We start from the raw sequence: 21,099 nt of genomic DNA, 5'->3' as shown, positions 1-21,099 counted from the left end.
CTCTCTCTAGCCCTTGGCCTTTTGCCCAGTAGGGGCTAGAAATTGTCGGCCCTTTTCCTAAAGCCATAGGAAACAAGAAGTACTTGTTGGTCGGCACAGACTACTTCACTAAATGGGTCGAGGCTGAGCCCCTGGCGAACATCAGAGACGTAGATGTGAAGAAGTTTGTTTGGAGAAACATTGTTACGCGATTTGGAGTTCCCCGCGCTCTTGTCTCGGATAATGGGCTCCAATTTGATAGCAATGCCTTCAGGGAATATTGCTCAGAACTGGGTATAAGAAACAGATATTCCACTCCGGCTTATCCACAAGGCAATGGGCAGGCTGAGGCTGTTAACAAAGTGATAGTCAATGGGCTTAAGAAGAGGCTGGATGACGCTAAAGGAAAGTGGGTGGAAGAATTGCCACATGTGCTTTGGACGTATCGAACAACACCCCGACGCTCAACGGGGGAAACTCCCTTTTCCATGACCTATGGGGCCGAGGCCGTCATTCCCCTGGAAACTGGATTCCCAACGTTAAGGACTAGTACATTCTCTTCAGAAAGTAATGACGCGAAGTTGGGGAAAAGTTTGGACCTCATTGAAGAGCGGAGGGAGAGCGCGATGGTTCAACTAGCTTACTACCAACATAAGCTCAAGTAGGGCTATGATAGTAATGTGAAGATGAGGCCACTAGCGGTAGGAGATTTGGTGCTGAGGAAAGTTCTAGGGGCCACCAAGAATCCAAATTGGGGAAAATTGAGACCTAATTGGGAGGGGCCATATCGGATCACTTCTGTAGCAGGAATAGGAGCCTACTATCTAGAAGACCTAGATGAAAAGTCTGTACTCCATCCTTGGAATGTAAATAATCTCAAGAGGTATTATTATTAATAAAAGTGTTTCAATTCAAATATTTCTTTTAATTTACGTCAACCATACATCCTGTACTCCTACATCCTATGATTTATATTGAAACGTTAAACAGAAACTAAGTTATGTCAGGTCTTCGGATTGCAAACTTGGTGGAAATTAACGTCCTATGATTTATATTGAAATGTTAAACAGAAACTAAGTTATGCCAGGTCCTCAAATTGCAAACTTGGTGGAAATTAATATCCCATACTGTATATTAAAATGTTAAACAGAAACTAAGTTATGCCAGGTCTTCGGATCGCAAACTTGGTGGAAATTAACGTCCCGTATTGTACATTGAAATGTTAAACAGAAACTAAGTTATACCAGGTCCTCGGATCGCAAACTTGGTGGAAATTAACATCTCATATTGTGTATTGAGATTATAAGCAGTAGCTGAGTTGTGATGGATCTTCTAATCACCAACCTAACGAGAAATAACGCCTTGTAACACTCATTGGGGAATCAAATAGAGATCTCTGGATGTAAGTTGGCGTACAATCAAGGTACTGAAGGCATGATTTTATTTAATTTATGAACTTTTGTAAAAAAAAAAAGGCAACTAATTGGAAAGGGTACATGCATCTCTAAAACGTTTCCCTAAGACCCTGTTGTATTAACGCTTATTACATATTGCTAATTATCGATTGACGATATATATGAGTAAAAATGCTGCATACGAGCAAAAGATAGTTGAAATGAACCTCTCCAAATTACGATAACATAGTGAATGATTACAAAAGTAACATAAAGTAGTAAAAGCGGTAAGAAAATGAGCAAGGAGGCCCCCTACTAGATATCTAATTAAGTTGCAAAACAAGTTCTACTTTTTTAACTTCAACTGGTTATGTGGGTTTTAGACAGCGGGTAGGTCTGCCTCCGAAGTTGTGATTCCCTCTTTGGCTTGGGTAACGTCCCCAGTTGGTAGAACTGTGGAGTCCAAATCCCGTTGAAAACCTTGGGAGGCCGTCTCTGCCTCCGAAGCGGAGGTGGTCTTGTCTGGGGAAGCTCCTGGAGGGGCAAGTCCCTCTTTTACTGATTCCGGTTGGCCACAGGGAGGAGAATTGCAAGGCAAAACCTCCTCGTTGAGATTAATAACTGAAGAAGGAGCGTCAGCCTGGTGGGGTAGAAGAACTGAGGGGCGGATCGCCTTGGGATAGAATATGTTCTCTGGCTTACGTAACTCAGATGAGGCTTCAACCCCAGCATGGTTAAGAGCCTCGTTCCAAGTCCTTACGTAGTAGATACGGCATACCTCCGGATCCTCGGCTCTCAAAGCCTTCTCAGTTTCAGCTATACCAATTTCGTAGCCTCTCTGCTCCGCTTCGTTCATTGTCTGTTCAGCCTTGATTTTTGCCTTCTCGGCTTGCTCTTTGAACTTTTCAGCTCGCTCCCGTAGCTTTTGAGTTTCCTCCAAGTGCTTCCTGAGAACTAGAGCTTGCTCTTGAGTCTTCTTTAGCTCGGCATTTGCCTCACGCAGAAGTCTCCCTTGGTCCTCGGCCTGCTTCTGGTAGCCTTCTAATGCCGACTCGGCACTTTTGCGAGCTTGCTCTTCGACCTGTAGCTTCTTCTTCCCATCGGCCAAGTCCTGTTCAAATTTGGACAAGGTCTATACAGCCGTTGCCCGTCTTTTTCTTTCGTCATCTAGCTAATCGGAACAGGCGTTGAGCATCTCATCTAGCTTGAAAGTATTTTGGATGATCTATAGGAAAAAAGTTAACAATACAGTCAATGAAAAGTGCATATTGGTGAATAACAGTTACGAAATAAAAAAAAAAAGGATAAAAGGCAGCTTCTTACCATGCCCAAATATCGTTTGTTGTCGAGGACGAGTTCATTCTTCCTCATATTCTTTATTTTGGCCATATCTTTTAGGAGCAATAAGGCTTCCTCTATGGCCGAAGCTACGTGACACCCTATGCCGCCGTTAAAGTCCCTTATAGATGCATCATCTCGCAGGGGCTCCCCACCGTGCATGGGTGCTGGCAACCATGCTTGGGGTTCAGGATGTTGGGAGTCAGATTTCTCCTGGCTCCGCGTGGCCTGGTGCTTGGTTTTCTGCTACTTTACAGCTCGTTGGGCATCCTCCTCTCGAGTTGGACGAGACTTGCTCGTGTCTGCCACATCCTTGCCTTTTTGTTCCCTGCGCCTTTTCTGCTCAGCAACGTTAGAAAGCGCTGGTTGTGATGGTGGCCAAGGAAGTTGGCAAGGGGCAGGAGGAGGAGACCTAGCTGGAAGAGATGAAGCCTGGGATGGTATTGTATTCGTAGGCGTACTCTTTCCCGGCTGACCTTCCATCAGCTCCAGCAGGCTTTTTTGGGGTTTTCTTTGTATCCCCATCTCGTCAGGATCTTCCTCGAGGCTTGTGGGTTGATCAAAAATCCCGAAATCGTTCGAGGACTCAGATACCGCTACAACCGTTTCCTCGCTTTTCTCCTTTTTCTTTCTCCCTTTTATTTCCTTTTCCCTGAGGAGAGGTAAGGATGAGGAAGTTCCCGCCGAGACGCTGGCTACGAAAAGAGGCTCTATGCGAGGTGTGTACTGGGGAAGCGAAATACCCTCTGGAACAATGAACCCTTCGTAGGCAACACTGATACGGTGAAGCCGAGGGTCGCGTGCTTTAATCACACACTTCGGCGCCTGAAAGGCAACAGAGAGGGGGTTATAGTCGAGAATTAAGTGTGCTGCCCGGAGCTGACCGTCAGACTCATTCACGTATATTTCGGCCTTCAATAATTTATCCAGGCTCGCCTTATTGACTAACCTGAGATTGGGTTTCGTGTAGCGTCTATCTGCAAAACCGTTGAGTCAAGAGTGAAAATCGTAGGAGACAAAAAAAAGAAAAAAAAAAAAAGTAAACGAAATGTGTTCGCAGATTAAGTAGTATAGATCTATGACTGCGCACCCACCTGGTGTTCCCTCTACGGTCGGGCAAGGTAAACCATCGTGCCATTCCCCAGAGAAAATGAGGAAATCCTCATTTAGATTCTTGTTTGAAGTGGGAAGGCACTGAATTAGCCTTACCTCAGGATATCTCGACTTGAGATAATATCCCTGGCCGGTTAAGTGATGGAGGTTGTACACCCAATTCACATCATGATGGGTTAGCTTTAAGTCCATTCTCTTGTTCAGAGCGTCTATACTTCCCAGGACCCTAAACATGTTTGGAGCACACTGGGTGGGGGATAGCCTAAAGAAATTGAGATAACTCCTAGTGATACTACCCATGGGGATAGTCATCCCACCCTCTATAAAGGCAATCATGGGAATAACTACTTCCCCAGTTTGTCTGGCATCAACCCATTCCCCTTGGGCTGCGTATCTCATCCCCACCGTTGGGGGGATTTTGTACTTAGAGCGAAAGTTTCTAATACCTTCCTCGGACTCAACGAGACATCGAAAGGGATTCTTTTGTTTCCCCATTTTTCTAAAAAGACTTAGTAGAAAAAACTGTTGGGTTTGAAATAAAAGTGGTAGAAACTTCGAGAGGACTTACAGGTTCAAAGGAAGGACCTCGGACAAAGTACGATTATTTGTAGTCGCCAGGAGAGTAACGAAGGATGAAGAAAGGCAGGTTCAATGTATGAGCTCTGGAACCACGTAATCGTCGAAGGTAAAGTACAGGGTCAATTAGAGAACGCCTTTATAGTCATGTGAGGATTGTGAACGGTGAAATTCCCGCTCACAAAACAAGGGAAGCCTTCTGCCATTGGATTTAGATCTCACCGTCGAACGTGGGAGACAAGGGCGTTGTCGAAATTTAATGCTGCCAAAATCGGGATACTAAAGCGTCAGGGGCATGCCCCAAAACACGCATAGGTACGGGCTTATGACGTCAAAATCCACCTTCTCTCCTGAGGAGTCGAAAAGTAGGATTTTGAGGGGCTATTGTGGGGGTCGTTCGATCAATAGGCCCATTAAGTTCAGGATTGTTGGGCCTGTGTCCCATTTGAGGATGCATATCCGTCCGAGGAGGCCAAGTCAGGTCATAAGGTAATTACTAAAGGGAGTGGTAGTCAATATTACGAGGGTAGAGTTCTGTATCCGTTCGAGGACGCCATACTCCTCGGCAGTATGTGTCCGAGGACGATCAGAACGCGGTCTTGTTGCAACCAGACCTCAGAATTAAGTCACCATTAAAGATAGAATAACCGACCAAGGATGAAAGAGATAAGACAAACAAATATCTATATAACTACAGCTGCCTCCGCATTAATGACCTCTCATCCAACTCTCTGACCGCATTAATGTAGAGGTGATACCTGAACAGTAAGGGAGCAGTCTTACAGCTGCCCATAGGAAGTTCCAGGAGGTGCTAGATGGGACAGAAAGAAATCCTCCGAACCCAACCTACACGTGTGCGGTTAGGATGGAACACAAAGGGGGGTATATAAACTGAAAGAAGAACAAGCAAAAGAGGGAGGTTCGGAAGATAAAAGAAAAGAAAGAAAAACACAGAGAAAAGAAGAAGAACAAAAGGAGAGAAAAAGAACGGTATTGATTACCAAAGAAAAGGATCGTTGTGCCAACTCTAAACTTTCAATATACGTGAGAGTGAATCTTTTCGTGATACAAAAGTTAACCTAGTTCTTTACACCCACGCTCTACAAATTATATTGTTTGGGCCTTTTTACGTGCGAACCCAACACTATTACGGGTCGTTACAAATCGTGTCCTTACAAATAGTAAATTAACAAAAATTAAAAACATGTATTATAATGACAGTAAGGAAATATATGGACCTTCAAAAATTTAAATGACGGCATGAAATCAACCAAAAATTCAAAGACGTTTATTTTATTATTATAATAATAACAATATTATTATTATGAGGCATTCCTTTGTGAGAAATATGAGCCACCCTCTTCTGTGTTTTTTTTTTTTTCTTTGGTAAGAGTATAACTAATTAAACAATAACATGATAACGCTTTTTAAGGTTGAACGAATTACGTGGTCCGGTTAATTCTCAATTTTATTCAATATTAAATTAAAAGTAGTATTTATTATATATACCTCATTACACGCGTATTGTTACCCACCCATTTTTTGAAATTGTGTCAAAATATGAGTGTGTAACTAGGTAGGTGTGTGCAACCATTTTTTAAATATAAAGATAAGCTAAAGCTTGAAGGAACTGACAAAGAACATGCATGGAAAGACAATTACAGAGAGGTTGAGAAAGTTAAATACTTTTAATATAGGTTAGTTGTATATTAATTATAAGAGAAGTCACTAAAACTTCATGGAAATTGCCTTTTTTCATGATAGATCAATGAAGAAGACAGCTAGATTCTCCAAGGTTAAGTTGACTGTTGACCAACCTACAGTAAAATTAGATTATTAATTTTTCTTTAAAGTATTTTTATAGCGATGAAAATCAACTTGTTAAGGCGATTGTTTCACTGTAAGGATTTTGTTTTTGTTTGTTTTTTTATTGGGTAACGACTTTTGAAAAGAGATAGCGTTCCAAAACCAATTTCTTTTACGACGTCTTTGGCTGAGGAAAGGTTGACAATTATTGCCTTGATAAGTCTTATTATGAGTATATTAACTTTTGACTCCTAAATTTTGTTACCTTGGAGTCAAAACACAGACAAAAAAGAAAAACTTTGAAATATCATAAAGGAAAGAAAATATTTATAATTTTTCCCTTTCTTAAAAGATTAGTGCTCCGTTTATTTTTAAGCAAAATATTTTCTGAAAAATTATTTTCCATTTCAAGTGGTTTTTTTTTTTTTAATAATTTTTTTCGGGTAAAATATAGTCAAACTTATTAAATATTTTCTGTTGATCATAAAATCTTTTATAAAAAGTTGAAAATGTTTTGCTTTTGAAAAAATTTGGTAAAACAAGATGCAACAAATTTTGCACTGTCAATAACACGTTATTAATAGTAAGAAAAAAGTTGTGTTAGTTGTGAACCCAGTAGAAGACAAACTTCTTTTAGGAAAAAAAGAAAAGAAAAGAAAAAAGGTTAGTAATTTGAAGTGCAAAAAAGATGTAAAATTCAAATGTGTTTGAATGTGATCTTTTGGCTCTTTTTTATACTCTATTGACATAATATGCTTGTAAGAAATATCAAAAGTCTTATAATTTAATGATACAGGAGAATAAAAAAAAAAAAATCTATCTCTTTTATTTGAAGAATCACATAAAAAATTAAATAAATAAAAATAAAACTTTTGATAATTCAAGGTCATCGATGCTACAAGCCTACGAATACAATCTCACCCATAACATTGACTAATGACCATGGGTCTATGAAGGAGATATACCTTTTTTATTTATTAATTCAACCGTACCTTTCTCCACCTAATAAGAGCATCAATTTCCGAGAGTTGTAAAACTCTGAATATGCTAAATTTTAGCATCAAATCAATAAAAACATGCATTACCAAGTTGTAATTGTTAAAAAAAAAAAATTACAATTGAGCTACTATATCATCCTATTGGTGAAAAGAGCCAAATAGCATATTTTCGTAAACTATATTGCAATCTACCTTTGTTTCAGAAATATATAAGAGTATATCACTTTTTGAGTACTCGAGTTTGGCGAAATCGAGTTTTCCATGGTACTCGAGTATCATGAAAAAATTTTGAAAATTTTTTATGGTGTACTACAAAAAGTTTTCAAAATTTTTCAAAGTATATTTTTTCAAAGAACTCAAGTTTTGGAACTCGAATTTTACGGCAAATTCGAGTTTCAAAAAAGTGGTAGATCTATACATATTTCCAAAATAGTGATAGATTGCTAAATTTACTATAATACTGTAGCAGCCTTAAACTTATAACTGAGTTGCGGTGGCGTGGTCCTGTGATGGAGGCGAGGTGGTGTAGTTCTGTTTGGATACCATTGTCGTTCCTATAATCAAATCTCTTAATTTGTGCGTGCGTTGTCTCATATTTGTTCGGGTTCTAGAGAAGTAATATTGTCTTGAGTTCGCAGCTGCCAGCTGGGTGGTTGTCGGTGTAGTTGTGTTTTCCAAACAAGTATAAACATCAATGTAAATATGGTTACGGTCTTTTGGGATCACAACATCTCCATTGGCAATGACATTTGAGACCTTGGTCTTAACAATCTGATTTTATTCTTTTACATTTTCTTTTTCTTTTTCTGGTTTTCCCTGATTTTGGGCCCTCAAAAGTACCTTAGCATATTGAAAAGCATATCAATTGTCTCTATTTGCTGGTTGACATTACTGATGATCAGAAAGGACTTTTCATCAGCTTTCTATTAACCTTTTGTATTGGAAATTTTTCTATGCAGAGATCTTGAAGAAGTTTGTCATTTATGCTGTCTGCCTTGATTTAATAGAAAATTAAATTTGTTGAAGGCGGTTTGGGTTTTGAGTTTGATTTGAGATTTGGGATTTATTTGGGTATTGGCTTTGAGTTGCTGTTTGGGTAATTGGGTTTTGCTTGAGTATTATGTCTGGGTTTGAGTCGGTAATTGTGCCGGTGGGTGGTGCTAGATTGTTGAGAGAAAGAAAGAGAGAGACAGAGGAAGAGAGACAAAAATTAGCTATGAAGCAAGGGTGCGTTTTGGGACTCGGCAATTTTTGAAAAAGGTGGATGCGGATGCGGCGGGACTTAAAGATTAAAAAAATATTAAAAAAATATTTATTTATATTTTTAATATATTGCTAAGCATACTTGTAGGGACAAGATTTTTAACGACCCAAGGATGGTGTTGGGCTCGTATGTAAAGGGCCCGAACAATACGATTTGTAGAGAGTGGGTTTGAAAAGGCTGGACCTTGGTCGTTGGGCAACGGTTAGTCAGGATTTTCATGGATGCCCATACGAAGGTGGATTTGGCCTGTATAGCTAAGCCTTACGTTGATATGGTTCAAAAGGTTTGACTCCTCGGAATTAGTCCGAGGAGCATTACCTTCTCACCATTCTTCCTCCCTTTTTCTCCAGGATCCCCTCCTTCCTCGCTCTCTTTCCCTTTTATACTAGTATTTACCTCTTGTTCTTCATCTACGTGTCAGTTTCTCCTTGTTTGGGGCAATTACTCGTCCTATCAATCTTCACGTCAGAGTGGTTGGGAAAAGCTGGATAGCATGGTATAGGGTATGGGCTTGTCAGGTGCTGGGCTCCACGTTATGGTGTTGGCAGCTTTCTCGCTTGTACTGCTCTTGTACTGAGTTTGTCCTTTTCTTCAGGCGTTTTGTGAGGTGTTGAGTGTGAGATCGTCCTCGGCTACATTCTTGGGCCATTAAGGGGTTCTCATCATACCTTCTCGGCAGGAGGGCTCCTCGGCTTGGGTTTTGGGCCCTTAATGTGAAGTGGGCCGGGATTTCAAATTTCAGGCCCCACAATACTATTTTATATAATAATAATAATAATAATAATAATAATAAAGTTTTTGACACTTGAATTATTGACAAAGGTATTAAAATAGATGAAGCTTCTCATAAATAATAAATAAATAAAAAAGATGTGACTTAGCTCAAAAATAAAATAAAGGATATATGTAGTAAGTATTAAAATAGGTGTAGTTTCCTATTAAAAAAGAAAGAAAAAAAAAAAAGAAAAAAGAAGAAGAAGGTAGATGTGGCTCTCACGTGTTTGGTCAAAGAGATGTGAGAGCCACAAAGAACAAAATAAAGCTTTTAAGCTTTTAAAGTTGTTCTTATCAAAAGAAATAGAACTCTTCAAAAAATAAAAGAAAAAAAGAAAGAGAACAGAACTCACTCAAGAAGACGAAGCGAAGAAGAAGAAGTAGAAAGGGGTTAAGGCCGGTGAAGAAGAAGACGAAGAAGCAAAGAAGAAGAAGACGAAGAACAGTGAGTTACAGAATAGAATAGAATGGCAACATTGCAAAAAAAAAAAAAAAAAAAGGAAGAAGAAGACGAAGAAGCAAAAAAGAAGAAGAAGAAGAAGAAGAAAGGGGTTAAGTCGGTGAAGACGGCGACAACAGCGTATCAAATCCACCGGTATTTTCGGTTCTAAGTTTTTTTTTTTTTCCTTACCTGCCGATTTCATTTTTCTGGCCGAAACACACCGATATTTGGCCGATACGATTCAATTCGGCTCGAATCGGCCCGAGTTTGAGCCGCGTCGGCGCGAGTTGGGGAAAAAAAAAACACGTGGCAGGATGCGGCTCGACACGGCATTGACGTGCGGTCAGCGGTGTCCCTCACGCGTCATTGCGTCACGCTGCGTCGGACGTGGGAGCGGCTCCTCTGGCATCGTGTCCGTGCATCCCTTCTAGAGAGGGAAGAGAAATGGAAGAGAATAGAGATAATTTTGAGATATATTATTTTATTATGTAGATATATTATTTTAATGCATCGTATGATAAAATAAAAGTTAAGATGTCAAATGTATTATAAAATAGTATGGTATAATAGATAAAATAGCTTTTGAGCCTGTAAAATGTGATATTTTTTAGAAACTGGATGCTAATCCTCTAACAACTATTATGTAGATATATTATTTTAATGTGTTGTATACTTGTATGGTAAAATAAAAGTTGAGATGTTAGGTGTATTATAAAATAATATAGTACAATAGATAAAGTAACTTTTGAGACGGTAAAATGTGATATTTTGTAGAAATCAAATGCTAATTCTCTAACAACTACGTGCATATATATATATATATATATTTTATAGAATCAAGCTACAGTATATATATTGCTTATAATAAATAAATTAAAAAAAAAAAAAAAAAAAAAAAAAAAAAAAAAAAAAAACTGCATTTAGCTTCCAACAATGAATAATATATGTTGCATTTTTAACCTCGAGATGCTTCTTGTCCTCATTTTTTTGATTGAAGCAACATTAATCAATTTAACTATTATTGACTTTTTGGCTCCTTCGATGCAAAGTCTATAAACGTATTTTCCTTGATATACCCTCTCTCCTAGGAATATTATGCTTTCTCTTTCTCAAAAAAAAAAAAAAAAAAACCTTTCACGTCTTACTTTGCCCGATCTCGATGAATAAGACAGTATGTTGAATCTCATCAGAAGTTGACTAAGATATTTAGGGGTCAAGTTTTGCAATGCCAATCACATTATGCTCTGAATCTCATCAAAACTCTTGCTTAAACGCCACCATGTATAGTCGGTTTCCTCTTATCTAAGTAGTCAGCTTTCTATCTATATCCTTGTTCCCAAGAAATCCACCATGGCTGTATCTTCTAAATGTCTGTTGCTCTTCATCTCCCTCCTCCTTGGCTATGGTGTTCTTCAGCTTGAGGCTACTGCAGATAATCAACCTTACAGAACTTCTTATCACTTTCAACCTCCCAAAAATTGGATGAATGGTATGATTTGTTGATTTTCTTTATTGAATTTTGTCATTATTTGTTATTTTATATTAGCTCTAACGGTGTATTTTTTGTTTTTGCATCTTTGATTTTTTCAATGTGACCTGTTGTGATGGTGAATTGGACAAATGGGTGTCTTTGGATGCACAGATCCTAATGGTACGTTCTTTCTAGTCATGTTCTCATTTTACAATTACAATGTTTCCAGCTTCATTAGTTTCTTTCATTTATTTTTATTTTTATTTTTATCTTTTTATATTCAACTTTGAAATTAGTGATGTCAAGAGTTATAGTTTGATTGGCTGACACTTTCTAGTTTTTTCCCTTAGACCAACAATTCAAATCTTTCCACCACTTGTCATCAAATTTTCAAAAAAAATAACTTTGAAAGTAGTGATAGATCAAGCATAACTTTTCATTAAATGTTACTCTCTTCGTCTCATTTTGTTTGTCCTATTTAGAAAGTCAAACTTTTTAAGGAAACATCATTTATAAAATAGGGGTATAATAGGAACATTAATAAATTAATAAATTTTATTTTTATAAACAGGACAATATTTTGGGATATCCCAAAATGGAATAGAGGATAAACAAAGTGAGATGAAGGGAGTACAAAACTTGTAACTTTTTATGTGATTCATGTTTTATGAATTTTATGGTTTTTTTTTTAATTTTTTTTTTAATTTTTTATATAAGATAGAAATTATATTCTAGCATAATCTAAATGTATATGTGTGTGAAACTTCCTTTTAGAGACTTGAACCCTATCCCTTACTCCTCACACCCCACGAGCACTTTACTTGTATGTATGTTATATTTCATATTAATTAGACTTTATTTATTATTTGAATGAAACAGTTATTGATTTCTGATAATTTTGAAATTTTGCAAGTATGAAGAGTATAATGATAAAATATAAATAAGAATTGTTTTATCAAAATACACATCTAATAAAAACATATTGATTGATGTAAAATTAACAAAGAAAGCTTGACTATGAACTCAATTTATTAAATGTGAATTTTGACAAATTCACTATTGAATTACATTCTTCATGCTTGTAAAATTTCTAGAAGATTAAAGATCAATAACTATATCATTAATTAAATATTTAAATTTTAAGTTTTTGTAGTCTAAAATTACTTATAAAAATAAGTTTATGCACCTAATAGTAAATAATATTTGATTTATACGAAATTTGACATGTATGATAAGAATATAAAAAACATATAATTTAATGGTTAGATTTTCAAAATATATAGCAATATTAATTTTTTTAGTAGGAGTTGTAGCCATAAGCTATAGCCAAGTTTATATCCAAACTTTTATTAATCAACAAAAATGACAGCAAATGAATCTTGAATCCATCTCTAAAAAGTAGAAGATTTTTTATTTTTAGTAAGAAAACTTAGAAAATAATATAGGCGAATTAAACATGAGGCAGAATCCAATCTGAAATTGTTAAACTTCATATTTCAACAATATTAATAGGATTATAAAAAGTGTACAAAATCATAGAAATGGATGTATTGGACACAATTTCTTTTCTTCTTCTTCTTCATCTTGCATGTGTGGGGGATAAGTAGAGTCTAAATGTTTCAAGGGCTGCCTGCAATTCATTTTTTTAGATTATCAACTAAATCAAGGAAAAAAAAAATCCAAAAGGGTGAGGCAGGTCTCAATCTCAAGGGAATGTAATTTATAAATCTCAGTCATACAAACACAAGGATTAATTAATAGTTTAGGTCATTATGGTTACCGATTATGTAATCTACCTAGTAGGGTAGTATGTTAATGTGTTATATGTGGATCTTCTTGCAGGGCCAATGTTATATAAGGGAATATACCATCTATTCTTTCAATATAATCCCAAAGGCGCAGTTTGGGGGAACATCGTTTAGGGCCACTCTACATCAATGGATCTTGTGAATTGGACCCCACATGAAGCTGCCATCTATCCATCACAACCGTCTGATATCAACAGCTGCTAGTCGGGTTCCGTCACGATCTTCCTCGAGGGTCGACCGGTCATTCTCTACACCGGAATAAACCTTAACAACCACCAAGTCCAGAACTTGGCCATGCCTAAAAACCTTTCTAATCCATTCCTTAGGGAATGGGTTAAGTCCTAAGATAACCCACTAATGGCCCCAAATTCCTATAACAAAATCAATTCATCCTCATTCAGAGACCTAACCACTAGTTGGTTGGGCTGTGATGGGTATTGGAGAGTAATCATTGGGAACAAAATTAACCCAAAAGGATTATCAATTCTTTATAAGAGCAAAGATTTTGTTCATTGGGAAGAAGCTAAAAATCCACTTTACTCATCCAAAAAATCAGGTATGTGGGAGTGCCTAGATTTTTATCCAGTTTTGATCAAAAGCCCACTTGGTATTGACACATCAATTGATGGTCCCAATACTAAACACGTGCTCAAGGTGAGCTTAGATGATACAAAACATGATTACTACGAGATGAGATTGGAGGTTATAACTAGGATAAGGATATCTTTATTTTGGATAATGGACCGTTCCATAAAAACTCTAGATTGAGATATGATTATGGAAAATTTTATGCCTCAAAGACTTTCTTTGAAGGAAACTCAAAGTATAGAAGAATCTTATGGGGCTGGGTTAATGAATCTTTGAGTGTAGAGGATGACATCAAGAAGGGATGGTTTGGAGTTCAAGTAATTTTAGCTTTACATAATTGCTTTATTAAATTTTAAGTTCCATTAGAAAAATAATTCAATTAAGTTAGTTTGGATTTTTTTTTCCCAATTAGTTTATTAACTTATTTTTTAATTTACAACTTTTTAAAGTTTTACATTTTTTATAAGTGTAATTTCACTTTTAACAACTTTAAACAAATAGGGTTTTTATTTTTTATTATTTTTTTTTTGTGTGCAAGAAATCAATCCAAACCATGCATAGTTTAAAGAAATGTTTGAATTAAACTTGCTAGTTTTGAAATAACACTAAAATAATTTAATGGGGTGTGTTATTTTTCACTTTTAAGTAATACAACAAGTTTTGCTCGTTAACGGGTACATTGGACTTTGGAGTTTAGGTCCACTTTTGATTTTTGGGCCTCATACATATGCCTCTTATATAAAGATATTTCATGGATAATTCATTCTCAAGAAAAATAATATAATTATTCAATATTTTGAACATTCTTTAAAAAACGAAGAAGAATTTAAACAAATTATCTCTGTGACACATTTTGCAGGCAATTCCAAGGAGTATTTGGCTCGATAATTCTAGAAAACAATTGGCGCAATGGCCAATAAAAGAAATCGAAACGCTGCGTTTAAAAGAAGTCAACTTGCCTAAGTAAGTGCTTAAGGGAGGATCAGTCCTTGAAGTTTCTGGTGTCACTGGCAGTGACTCACTGCAGCCCAGGTGATTTATTAAAAAAAAAAAAAAAATCAGTAGTGGGATTTTGCCACATGTCATAGTACAAAGCAGAATTAAATTGTTAAAATATCTTATACTAGTATTATGTCCGTGCGATGCACGGCTTAATAAAAAATATTTTGATAATATAATTAAATTTAATAAAAAATAAAATGAAAAAATAATTAATTCAAAATTTAAGATTAAAAAATAAATTGTACTTATTCACTCAAAAGAAATTTAATTTTTATTTCTTATTCATATGTATCCATATGTAACATTCTAAATTAATAATAAATAAAAATATAATACTCTAACTTAATGTAACACTCTAACTTACTAATAAATAAATATAACACCCTAACTTAAAGTAATGTTTGCAATTGTATTGTGTTTTAACCTTTAAGAACACATATATTATTTTTTTATCATAAAAAAAACACAGATATTAATATTACACATGAAATAATAATGAATTCAATAATTGAAATGGTTGAAAAAAAAATTAAACCAAAACCTCAATTCATTAATGAAAAAATATCAAAATTTTTTAACTTTTAAAAAAATGGAGTTAAGTAAATATAGACTTACATAGAAATGTGGACGAATGGATTCTCTTGTATCCAATTCATGTTTGACAGTAAATTTTGCTTTTAATTAAAGAATATAGATTACATAGAACAAAGCACCAAACAAAAGCCATAAAAAATTAAATCCATTATAAAATATTGATGTCAACAACAAATAATCATGTAATAAGAAATTAAAAAAATACAAATATATTGCTTGTTATATTGACTTCTAAAAAAAAAACACTAAAAGGTGTGATCAAACATATAATTTGAACCTATTTATAAAACTTGTTGATAAAAATCATATTATATATAATAAAAAGGCAACAAATACACAAAATCTATTCAATTTGATGAAAGGAAAAAAAAAATTACCTGCAAGGTTGTAGGTAGGGTAGAGAGGAGAAAGGAAGAATATAGCAAATAATTGTAAAGTATGTAGCAGAAATAATGAAACACCAAAAAACTCTGTGTATAAATAGTGAGAATTTTAGATTGTGAAGAAGATGATATAAATAAAAAGAAGTAGTTTAGGTGAAACTTAAATTCTTTCTTTTTTATTTAAATTCTATCCTTTGATAATTCTATTCTATTCAAAAAGTAGTAGTTTATGATATATATATATATATATATTTATTTATTTGAGGATAAAGTCTTGGCAGTTGGAAAAGGATAAAGTCATGCTTTGCCGAGAGAGAGAGAGAGAGAGAGCGTTGTTAATCTGTGTTTAAAAAGAAAAAAAAAAAAAAGTGGCGGGTGAGAGAGTATGGTAGAGTGGCGGGTGAGAGAGTATGGTAGTGAGACTGCGTTGTTAATCTGTGTTTAAAAAGAAAAAAAAAAGTGGCGGGTGGGACTGAATATTAATACTGTAAAATGCAAATTGTATCTTTTTTTTTTCCTTTTACATTTTTTAAAGAAACGTAAGAAAAAAAAATGCAAATTTGTTCTTTTTTTTTTTTTTTTTTCTTTTACGTTTTTTTTATCTCTCTTTTTTTATTTAAATTCTATCCTTAGTTAGTTCTATTTTATTGATTTTAGGTTTTGTTGATAACATTTTAGATAGACATAACTGTTATAGTTGTAAATGAAATACTATTTTCTTCCATTACTTGATTTGTCATATTTATCCAAAAAATATGTATATATCTATTCTTGAATATAGCAAATAATTGTAAAGTATGTAGCAGAAATAATGAAACACAAAAAAACTCTGTGTATATATAGTGGGAATTTTAGATTGTGAAGAATATGATATGAACAAAAAGAAGTAGTTTAGGTGAAACTTAAATTCTCTCTTTTTTATTTAAATTTTATCCTTTGATAATTCTATTCTGTTGAAAAAGTAGTAGTTTATGTGATATATATATATATATATATATAATATGATTTTAGGATAAAGTCTTGGCCAGGAAAAAGGCATGCTTTGCCGAAATAGATAGAGAGAGTCCGAGTATGGTAGTGAGACTGTGTTGTTAATCTTTGTTTAAAAAAAAAAAAAAAAAAAAAAAAAGTGGCGGGTGGGACTGAATATTAATACTGTAAAATGCAAATTGTATCTTTTTTTTTTTTTTTTTTCCTTTTATATTTTTTAAAGAAACGTAAGAAAAAAAATGCAAATTTGTTCCTTTTTTTTTTCTTTTACGTTTTTTTTATCTCTGTTTTTTATTTAAATTCTATCCTTAGTTAGTTCTATTTTATTGATTTTAGGTTTTGTTGATAATATTTTAGATAAACATAACTGTTATAGTTGTAAATGAAATACTACTTTATTCTGATTTGTCATATTTATCCAAAAAATATGTATATATTTATTCCTAAAATCTAAAAATTTATTAAAATTTCTACAATTTGGTGAAACCACATGGCGCAATCACGGCCTCTAAGCCTAACTTTTATTATATATAATATAATATGATATAATATGATGTTCAAAAACAAGTACTTTGCTTTTTCATAATATTTTACACGCAGATGTGATTTTTACATTTGAGATAAGTGAGCTCAGTAAAGCTGAAGCGCTGGATCCAAGTTGGACCGACCCACAATTGCTTTGTAGCCGAAAGGGTGCATCAGTTAAAGGTGGTATTGGGCTATTTGGGCTACTAGTATTGGCTTCAAAGGGCCTACAAGAATATACAGCAGTGTTTTATAAAAATTTTAAAAGCCACAGCAAATATGTGGTGCTTATGTGCAGTGACCAAAGCAGGTCTCTCTCTTGTCATCAATTGTTGACAGATCTTCCTTCAATCATGAAAATGATGAGACCACATATGGGGCTTTTGTGGATGTGGACCCTGCTCATGGGAAGCTGTCACTCAGAAGTTTGATGAGTTGCTATATATAAAACCAAAGAGAACGCTTTAAAAACACAAAGTTAGATAATCATGTTGTCTTTTTTTTGTTGGTGGCAAAAATAATCACGTTGTCTACACATTGCACATTTGCATTCATGGGAAACCTAAGAACTGCAGCAAGTTTCAGTGTCTAGCCTATCACTATTTATATCAAACACTTTAGAATCTTTCCCTTTTTTGGATGTCTTACCAACCCCATACCTGCCAAGGGATGGAAAGTAAATCAGATTACATTGCATTCATGGTTTACTTAAGAAGGGCAAGATGTTTCTATAGCTCATCATAATTTCCATCAAAACACTTTTAACAATCTTTCTTTTAGGGTAGGGCAAGACTTCCGTCTAGTGCTCCAATACATTAGACCAAATATGAGACTGACATATAATCATTATTAGATATATAGTGCATCCGTGTGATATCCAATACTTTGAATGTAAGCCAAGCAACTTCTATTTTTTGATATTGTACCTATTCAGGCCTTGCCTATGGATGATAGTGAATAAGATTTGGTAGGTTTACTTAAGAAGGGCAAGATTTGGTAGGTTTACTTAAGAAGGGCAAGATGTTTCTATAGCTCATCATAATTTCCATCAAAACACTTTTAACAATCTTTTTTTTGGGGTAGGGCAAGACTTCCGTCTAGTGCTCCAATACATTAGACCAAATATGAGACTGACATATAATTATTATTAGATATATAGTGCATCCTTCTGATATCCAATACATTGAATGTAAGCCAAGCAACTTCTATTTTTTGATATTGTACCTATTCAGGCCTTGCCTATGGATGATAGTGAATAAGATTTGGTAGGTTTTTCAATTCTACTAAATCCTAATAAGGTGAGTTTGGGGTTTTTTTAATGGGTATGAAATAGGTTTGGGTTTTAAATCTTGGGTTCTTGAATCCAATACAATTATATATGCATTTAAATGATTAAAATGTTCCTATCATTTATTTTATTTGTAAGAAAAGTCTCTCTAGTAATGTACTAATGCTTGAATTTAATTCAATAACATTTTATATATATATTTTTGGGTAATTTACTAATTTGGTTCTCCAATTATAGGTTAAAGTTCAATTTGATATCTCAATTATTAATTGTGTCAATTCAGTCCTTCAACTATTGATTATGCGAATTTAGTCACATAACTTTCAAAATTAAGCCAAATTCATCTCTAAATCATCTCTATATTTAAATTTTAACAAAACTAATTAACATGGAAAATGAAGCATAAGTTAAAAGGTTAGTATTGAAAGTATAAAGTTTTCAAAATCAATTTAGTTTTAACTATTAATTCCATTATATTTAAATGGAAATGGGACCAATGGATGAAATTGATTTGATTTTGAAAGTTGAGGGCCTAAATTGACATAATTAATAGTTGATGGACCAATTTGAACTTTACCCAATAGTTGAAGGACTAAATAACCTTTTTGTTTAAGGTTAAACTGACCCACCTGTTTTACGCGATTCATGGTTTGATGAGTGTGATATGGAATTTCTAACATTTAATAAAGTTTTGGAAAGATTTAGCATATAAAATATTTAACAGATTTGAGTTTTAAAAGGGGGTTTTTCCCCCTTAAACCCGATCCGTTGTTCCTGTCATACTTTGGATTTATACATTTAATATATTGTATTTTATTTTTATTAAAAATAAAAAACTCTTTTGGACTCTTATTTATTTATTTCGGATGGATAATCAAGGCCGAGGATAATTTTATCTATTCTTCTGCCAAGTCAAAACTAAATAGAAGCACCACTAAGTACAAAAGCTTAGCATTCTTTTTTAAGGTTTGAGTAGATGTCCTTTAGGTGTTTAATGATTACTATACATTATCATGTGTATTCTTAGATCTTTAATAATGTATGAATTTGAAACACACACATTTGTTTTGATAGTTTATGTTCTTTTAAAATTCAGTATTTTACGTGGTTGTATGTTTTCTAATGGAAGATACCTACTTAAAATGAATACCAATTGCATACAACCAAATAAAATGGAGGCCACCAGTCTAATATTGTCTAATTAAAAGATTCTTTAATTTTCATTCATACAATGATTATACCTGCATAAAAGAATTTGACTACCTTTTAGCTGAATTTGTGTTTGCATGATTAAGATTATGAATTTTTTTTTTCATTTACCCATTTAGTGTCCTAATGGACAAAATGGTCTTATGCCATTTTCACCCAAATTATATAGCCTTATACCCCACTTCCCAAACTAATTAGGGTAATGCCTCTCTTTTATATCTCGATTTTCTCAAAATCGAGTTAAAAAAAAATAATAATAATAATTCTGGAGCTCTATAGTAACGTTTTTAAGAACTTATAATGACGTTTTGTAACTCGATCTCCATGAAATCGAGTTATAGACAAGTTATAAAACGTAATTATAGTTCTTTAAAAACGTCACTATAAATTCTTAAAAACATCACTATAGGGCTTACCTCGATTTTGAGAAAGTCGAGTTTCAAAAGAGGGACATTTCCCTAATTTGTTTGGGAATAAGGGCATAAGGCTATATAATTTGGATGAAAAGGGCATAAGACAATTTTGTCCGTGTCCTAATGCATTCGAGGTTTTATTTCATTTTACAGATTGATCACTTTATAGTGGAGAGCTTTGGTGGAGAAGGAAATGCTTGCATCACAGCTACAGTTTATCCCACATTGGCTACGGATGCTGAGGCCCACTTATATGCTTTCAATAATGGAACTGGGAACATTGGGATCACAACATTGAGTGGTTGGAGTATGAAGAAAGCTCAAATCAATTGAAACTATACTTAGAATTTATGGTGTTCATATGTTTTTATTTGACCATAGAGTATGCACCAATTAAAAAATAATAATAATGATAACGCACCCATTTGAGCATAGTCAACGAATTGGTGCTTACTGGTTAATCCTGATATTAATCATCAATCAGTTGAAACTATTATATGTTTTAAAAAATGCACCAATTTTTTCAATTGTGCACAGTTTGATAAATTCAATTAGTGCATAGAAAATTGATTATCAATGGAAAAAATTTCAAATACACATGGCAAATGAGATAACGTCTCTTGTCAATGATGATTTAGCATAAGCACAAGGTTTTTCTTCACCGTTAAAATGATTTAAGATTTCCATTGGGTTAGGGGAGGAAACAGTGCAAACCCAACCCTTTTATTTTTTACAATAAAACCAAACATCAAAGCATGATTTGATGCATGCTTTTTCTAAATAGAACCCTTGGGTTAGGGGAGGAAACAGTGCATATCCAACCCTTTTGTTTTTTACAATAAAACCAAACATCTAATGATCTGATGCACGTTTTTTCTAAATAGAACCTAGACAATAGCCTAAGTGGGCATAAGATGCATGCATGATTGTCCTTCAAATGTAGACAAGATTTTGCTACGTATATTCAAGCTCAAACATCATCCATAAAATTCATCAAGTAGACTACACCATGTACACTTGCTCTGTTCCTTCATTTTCATCATTTTAAACATCATTCTCTAAACTAATTAAATCTTAATAACAAGCTAGTCTAGTGCTAGTTTTTAAGTAATTTATGTATCAAAACAAGTGTTACTGCTGGATG

General features: G+C 34.3%; 1 pseudogene; it reads left to right on the top strand.

Annotated features, from left to right (window-relative positions):
* LOC126727772 (beta-fructofuranosidase, insoluble isoenzyme CWINV1-like) overlaps positions 1-20,288 on the top strand; it is a 41,236-nt pseudogene extending 20,948 nt beyond the window's left edge.
* Positions 20,289-21,099: the final 811 nt, after the last annotated feature.

This window comes from Quercus robur, chromosome 5 (assembly GCF_932294415.1).
Source record: "Quercus robur chromosome 5, dhQueRobu3.1, whole genome shotgun sequence".
Lineage (NCBI taxonomy): Eukaryota > Viridiplantae > Streptophyta > Magnoliopsida > Fagales > Fagaceae > Quercus > Quercus robur.
The sequence above is the reverse complement of the archived record's forward strand: the minus strand, read 5'-3'. Positions and strand labels throughout refer to the sequence as shown.